This window comes from Arachis stenosperma, chromosome 7 (assembly GCF_014773155.1).
Source record: "Arachis stenosperma cultivar V10309 chromosome 7, arast.V10309.gnm1.PFL2, whole genome shotgun sequence".
NCBI lineage: Eukaryota > Viridiplantae > Streptophyta > Magnoliopsida > Fabales > Fabaceae > Arachis > Arachis stenosperma.
The window spans coordinates 5,971,837-5,977,888 of record NC_080383.1 but is presented as its reverse complement, the minus strand read 5'-3'; the positions used below and the strand labels follow the sequence as shown (position 1 = coordinate 5,977,888).

General features: G+C 34.2%; 1 pseudogene; it reads left to right on the top strand.

Moving 5' to 3' along the window:
* The first annotated feature begins 1,520 nt into the window (after window positions 1-1,520).
* On the top strand, window positions 1,521-6,052 carry LOC130939288 (F-box protein SKIP2-like; annotated as a pseudogene).

Here is a 6,052-nt window from a genome sequence, read left to right as displayed (position 1 = left end):
TCATAACATTGGTGTTGTATTTTTCATAACATGAAGCACATAAAAATAGTAGAGTTTTGAATGGAAGACACAATGTTGAGTTTTTCGATTAATTGAATTTTCTTCTTTCTTGTGAGGTGTGAGGTGGCAACTCACTTAAAAAATGGTTACAATTGGCCATAGGTGATGACCTAGGTTCAATAATTGACACCTGTGAGGTTGTGATTTAACTTAAAACACCAATTTAAAATTAGGAGGATAAAATGGGTCAAATTTGTTTGGATGACCCGCTAAAAAAGGGTCGAGTTATGATTTAAAACTCGTTAAATTAAAAAAAAAATGCACCAAATTCACACTGCTAAATTTGCAAATTTTAGCGAGTCGGTCAATGATTTTTATTTATTTATTATTAAATAAAAGAGTCATTATTACTATAAAATAAATAATTATATAATTTTTAAATATTTTTTTATTTTTTATTTTTATTCTTCTTTTAGTTATTAACTTTATTTATTTTATTTTACAATTTTTTATATATGTTCAAATTATGTGACTTCTTTTTTAAAATAAAGATGACTCTATCGATAAATATTATTTTAAACAATTTTATTGAAGTTAAAAATAAAAAAAATTATATTATAATTTGACTATTTTTTATTTGTATTTGATTTTTAATTATTATTTTTTGGTTAATTTTAATAAATTTTATTTTAAAAAATATCAAACCGACTAATCCGTCACCACCAGTCTACCAATCCACCGTAAAAAGAGACAGCTAATATTTTAAACTCATCTTAATTAATAGAATTTATAATACGGACTTAGACGAGTTAGATGAACCGACCCGCTTTACCCGCTTTACTACTCTTATTTCAAATGAACCATATATATGTATTATGTAGGACCGTAAGGGATATAAATACGTTCATTAAAAAAAAATGTTTGCATGTCATTGCTTGGCTGCTACGAGTATAATTGTGTTGAGTTGAATTTGGGTGAATTTGAAAATCAAATCAATTAAATTTGATCGGTCGGGTTGAATTGAGTTAATACTTAATACGCTTTTGTTATTGAAGCCGAACTGATTTAAATTAATGAAATATGAAAGGGATCGGTTTGGATAATTTATAAGACAAATTAAAGAAAATGATAAAAAAAAAATATGTAACTATAAAAAATAAAAATAAAAAAGGAATGAAAACTAAGGTGAGATTAGGATTAATAATAGTTATATAAATATTATTTTTTTAATTGTATTTTTCAGGCACTTTGCCTTTCTCTTTCTCCCATTCAAAGAAAAAAATTAGAGTAAAAAATAAATAGGTCTCTGACATTTTAAAATGCGGATATTTTCGTTCTTTAAAATTGAAAAATATATTTTGATCCCTCATTATATAAATTCTGTGATAATTATATCCTTCTATAAAATTGGTGTTCGAAACGGTAATAGAAATTGCTGAGATGGGGGTGAAGAGTGATGTATCCGTTACGGTTGTTGAAGTGGATGAGAAACAAATTGTTAAAAAACAAATTAATCCTTAATGGCCAAAACGACGCCGTATGCATCTCCCAGTTTCATGCCTATCGTCCCAGACCACCTCTTCTTCTTTTTTCATGTCAGTTTCATCGCGCCCTTTCTTCCTCTCTCGTTTCACAGACCTCTCACTCCACAACCCTCTCCACCCTTCAAAACGAGCGTGAACGACAAAGGTTTGATCCTGATTTTGCTCCGGTGCGTTAACCTAACGTGGCTCAAGCTCCGTGGATGCCGTGAGATAACGGAGGCAGGAATGGCCGCTGTTGGCGAAAACTGCAAGGCGTTGAAGAAGCTATCTTGCGCTTCGTGCGTGTTCGGCATTAAGGGAATCAACGCTGTCGCCAGTCGTTGCCAGGATTTGGAAGAGCTCTCCGTTAAGCGGCTGCGTGGCGAGGTGGTTGGTTCCAGAACGACGTCGGTGACTTCTGTTTCCTTGAAGGAGATCGTGAATGGCCAGAGCTTCGCGCCCCTTATGATTGGGTCGAAAAGGCTTCAATCTTTGAAGGTAATTGGGTATTTGGGGGGATTGGGATGACACCCTTGAGAAGATTGGGAACCTCCACGCTGCGTTGGTTGATGTTCACCTTGAGAAGATTCAAGTTAGCGATGTGGGTCTTGTGGGTTTGTCTAAGTGTTTGAGTTTGGACTTTGGACACTTTTCACATTGTGAAAACCGCTGAGTGCTCAAATGTGGGTCTCAATCTAGTTGCTGAGAACTGTAGGATGTTGAGGAAACTTCAAGTTGATTGGTGGAGGACCAATAAGATTGGTGATGATGGTTTGATTTCTGTTGTCAAACACTGCATTAACTTGCAGGAACTTGCTTTGATTGGTATCTATCCAACATCTTCAAGTCTTGAGTCAATTGCTTCCAAATGCAAGGCTTTGGAGAGATTGGCACTTTGTGGGCTTAATACTGTTGGTGACGCTGAGATTGAGTGTGTTGCCAACAAGTGTGTTGCACTCAAGAAACTTTGCATTAAGGGGTGCCCTATATCCAATGTGGGGATTGAAGCTCTTGCTTCTGATTGCCCCAATTGATTAAGTTTAAGGTGAGGAGATGCAGAAAGGTTACTGGTATGATTGTGGAGTGGGTGCGTAAATATAGAGAGTCTTTGGTGTTTAGTTTTGATAATAGTGATTATGAAGCATTGAATGCGAGTCAAATTGATCATGATCATGCAGCGAATAATGTGATAGCATTTCACAGAGAAAATGAGGAGGTGGCTGCTGTAGCTGCAACAACAGAAACATCAAATGGTTACAATGGATTGGCAATGTTGAGAGCAACATTTGGATTTTTGGCTAATAGAAGTGTAGTGCAATCAGCATTGAGAAGGTGGTATAACAATGATAATGTCCCCACTTAATAGTAGCATTTTCATGATCTTAGTAAGAAAGCAAACGCGTTCTTGCCAAAGTCTTCATTTGACAATATGAGAAGGTGAATTCTTTGGTTCAATTTGCCTTTTGGGAGTTTCAGTTTCCTGAGTAGTTAGTAGTTTTGTTGCTGCTGCTGTTAGCTAGCTGCATTTGCTAATAACCTCTATTGGTTCTGTTTGGCTGTTCTTATTATTTGTGTTGATGGTGATACTAGCTTTGTATTACAATTAGTCTATTTTTTTGTTTTATTTGGAAGGTGGAGGGGGTTGTGGAGTGAGAGGTCTATGAGACGAGAGAGGAAGAAAGGACACGATGAAACTGGTATGAAAGAAGAAGAAGAAGAGGTCTGGGATGATGGGCATGAAAGTGGGGGATGCATACGGCGTCGTTTTGGCCATTAAGGACCAATTTGTCCTCCAACAATTTGTTTTCATCCACTTCAGCAACCGTAATGGACACATCACTCTTCACCCCTCTACCTCAGCAATTTCCGTTACCATTTTGAGCACCAATTTTACGAAAAGACATAATTGTCACGAAATTTACATGGTGAGAGATCGAAATGTATATTCCAATCTTAAGGGACAAAAATATTCGCGTTTTAAAAGGTCAGGACCTATTTATCTTTTACTCAAAAATTTATTAATAATAGTTATATAATTCAATACTTGGTGGTCACTTGTGCATTGTTTGTGCTTCTAGTCTAGTGGTCTCTTGCATGATGGGACATAATTAACGCCCCCATTAACTTGACAACACCAATACAATTTTCACTACTTTCTGCGAACCCCATACATATAATACAAGCCACGCACTATATCTCTTATCACTCTATTTAAACACCATATGTGAAGAACAAGTAATAGTAGAAGAGAGCTTGAGAAAAACAAATTTGAATATACCTCTATTATTATTTTATATGAAAGAAAGGTGTACACAAAAGTGATTCTTTTCATCTAAGCTAATCCTAAAGACTACAAGCTATTTATACATGTGCTGCTGCACTATTATGCAGACCAACCAATAACAGATCACTAAATACCTTATGTACACAAATGGACTCTTCTTGATAATTTTGTAAAAGTTCTGTTTTGTAGAAGTCATTTCAGCCTTTATATTGCTCAATCACTTATTCTATTCTTCTACTATACTAAGCAGATGTAGCAAAGTGGTCAATTTCAGAAGTAGAATGAGACGCCTGTTTGCTGCTGCTGTTTGGAAAACATTTTTTAGTTAGGAAACAATAGAACAACCGGAGGCTTCATTGAGAAAGGCTTCTTCCTCAATGATGAAGGCCCCTTCCTCTTCTCTTCAGCCTGGTCCAAGAGAAAGTGAGCTTTTTTCTTACCCGCCAGAAAGCCTTTTGAGTTTTATCAACTGTTAACAGTTTTTTTTTAATTATTATTATTATTATTATTGTTATTATTATTATTATTATTTTAGTCTGTTTATCAACTGTTTTTTATGTTAGCGGTCTCATAATTTTTGAATTATTAAATAATTTTAATAACAAAATATATTTTTTAATATAATAATTGTTATAATTTTATTTAATTTTATTTATAAATTAATTCTTCATCTATTATTTAATTCTAAAATCTATTTTTATTATATAATAATTATTTTATTATTAATAATTTATATTTACAAACAATTAAAAATAAATTTTTCTTTAATCGTGACTTCCATAAATATTTTGACAATATGAATCAACAATTTTTTTCTCTTTTTGTAAAAGTTAGGAAAATCGTATTTATTATTAATTCAATTGATTTATGTTGAGTTAAGAAATTAACTAAATTAATTAGTGATGACAAACATTATTTTTAGGCAAAATAAATAATTAGTATTGATTAATTATAATTGCATATTGCTAACTATTTATTATTGCAGGCCAAAATCTGAATTACAACCCAAATGGAAATGGAAAATAAAACAAAGCTGATGGGTTAATGAAATAAACAAAGCCCAAAAGAAAACAAAGCTGAGGAATCAAACGGGCCAAGCAAATCACTACCCAATCCAAGCCTGAGTCGAATTCAGCAAGCAAATTCCTCTCTTTTTTCTTACCAAAAGCAACGTTCACTTCTGAACCTTGGTCAGAGACTCAGAAAAGTGAGATAGAGAAAGAGAGAGCTTCTTCACTAAGCTAATTGTCAAAGAAGTAAGAAAGAGAAAGATAAAGCTTAAAAGGCAGATGTCAAATCACTAAGTTCAAACTAAATCATGCTTAGGTTAAAAGTAACTCCTTTCTTCTTGCATGCATCAGATCTTCTTCTCTTCTTTCCAACTCTCTGCAAGCCCGAAAATGGCATACAAGAGAAAGTTATTTTCTGCCCTAATCTGCTGTATATCTACGGTCTCAAACATGTCTTAGGGACCAAGTTGGTTTTTAAGGGCTCAGATCAAGTTGACCATTGGAAGACTCATGAGGTTGCTGCTTTATGGCTTTCGGTCAAGATGAAGAAGTCAAAAGCAAAGTTTCTAATCTAAGGTTTAAGGAGAAAAAGTGAATCTGTGGGTTGGTGAAGCTCAAGGCTCAAGGTGTTTACCTTGAAAGAAGAACCCAGCAACATGCAAGGAGTTAAAAAGAAGACTTTCTACTCATTCAGAGGCAAGGAGAAAAATCAGAGTTTGTGAGTTGTGTTCTGAAGAGAAGTTCCTCTACTTGGATAATGCTTTCTTTCAAAGAAGCATTCGGCCAATACTGAAAAACTCAATCTGAGGTTTGCGAATCTGGTTATGCACATAGCTGAGAGGCTGTTGATGAAGTCAATCTCCTTCATGTTTTACAGATTGTGATGTACTTTCCTATGTTTATCTTTCTGTAATTTCTTGTGAAAAAAGGTATTGTGAGAAAGTTCAAGTAAAAGCCATGAGTGGAAAAAGGCTAAGTGATACACTTGAGTGAAAAGTCTAGAGTTATTTTCTGATTTCTTTAGGTTGGTTAAGTGTCTTGTATCTTGTACCTGTTAGGTATCCCTTTCTTAGTTGGGTTAGCACTAAGAGTGAATAGTTAGGTGTTAGCACAGCCAATGTCAAGTTAGGTTAGAACTTGAGTATGAAATTGGTGTATGTAATACTTTTAACTATAGTGAAAATTCCTCCATTGTTGTGGAGGAGACTGGACGTAGGTTGCATAGCACAAGACAA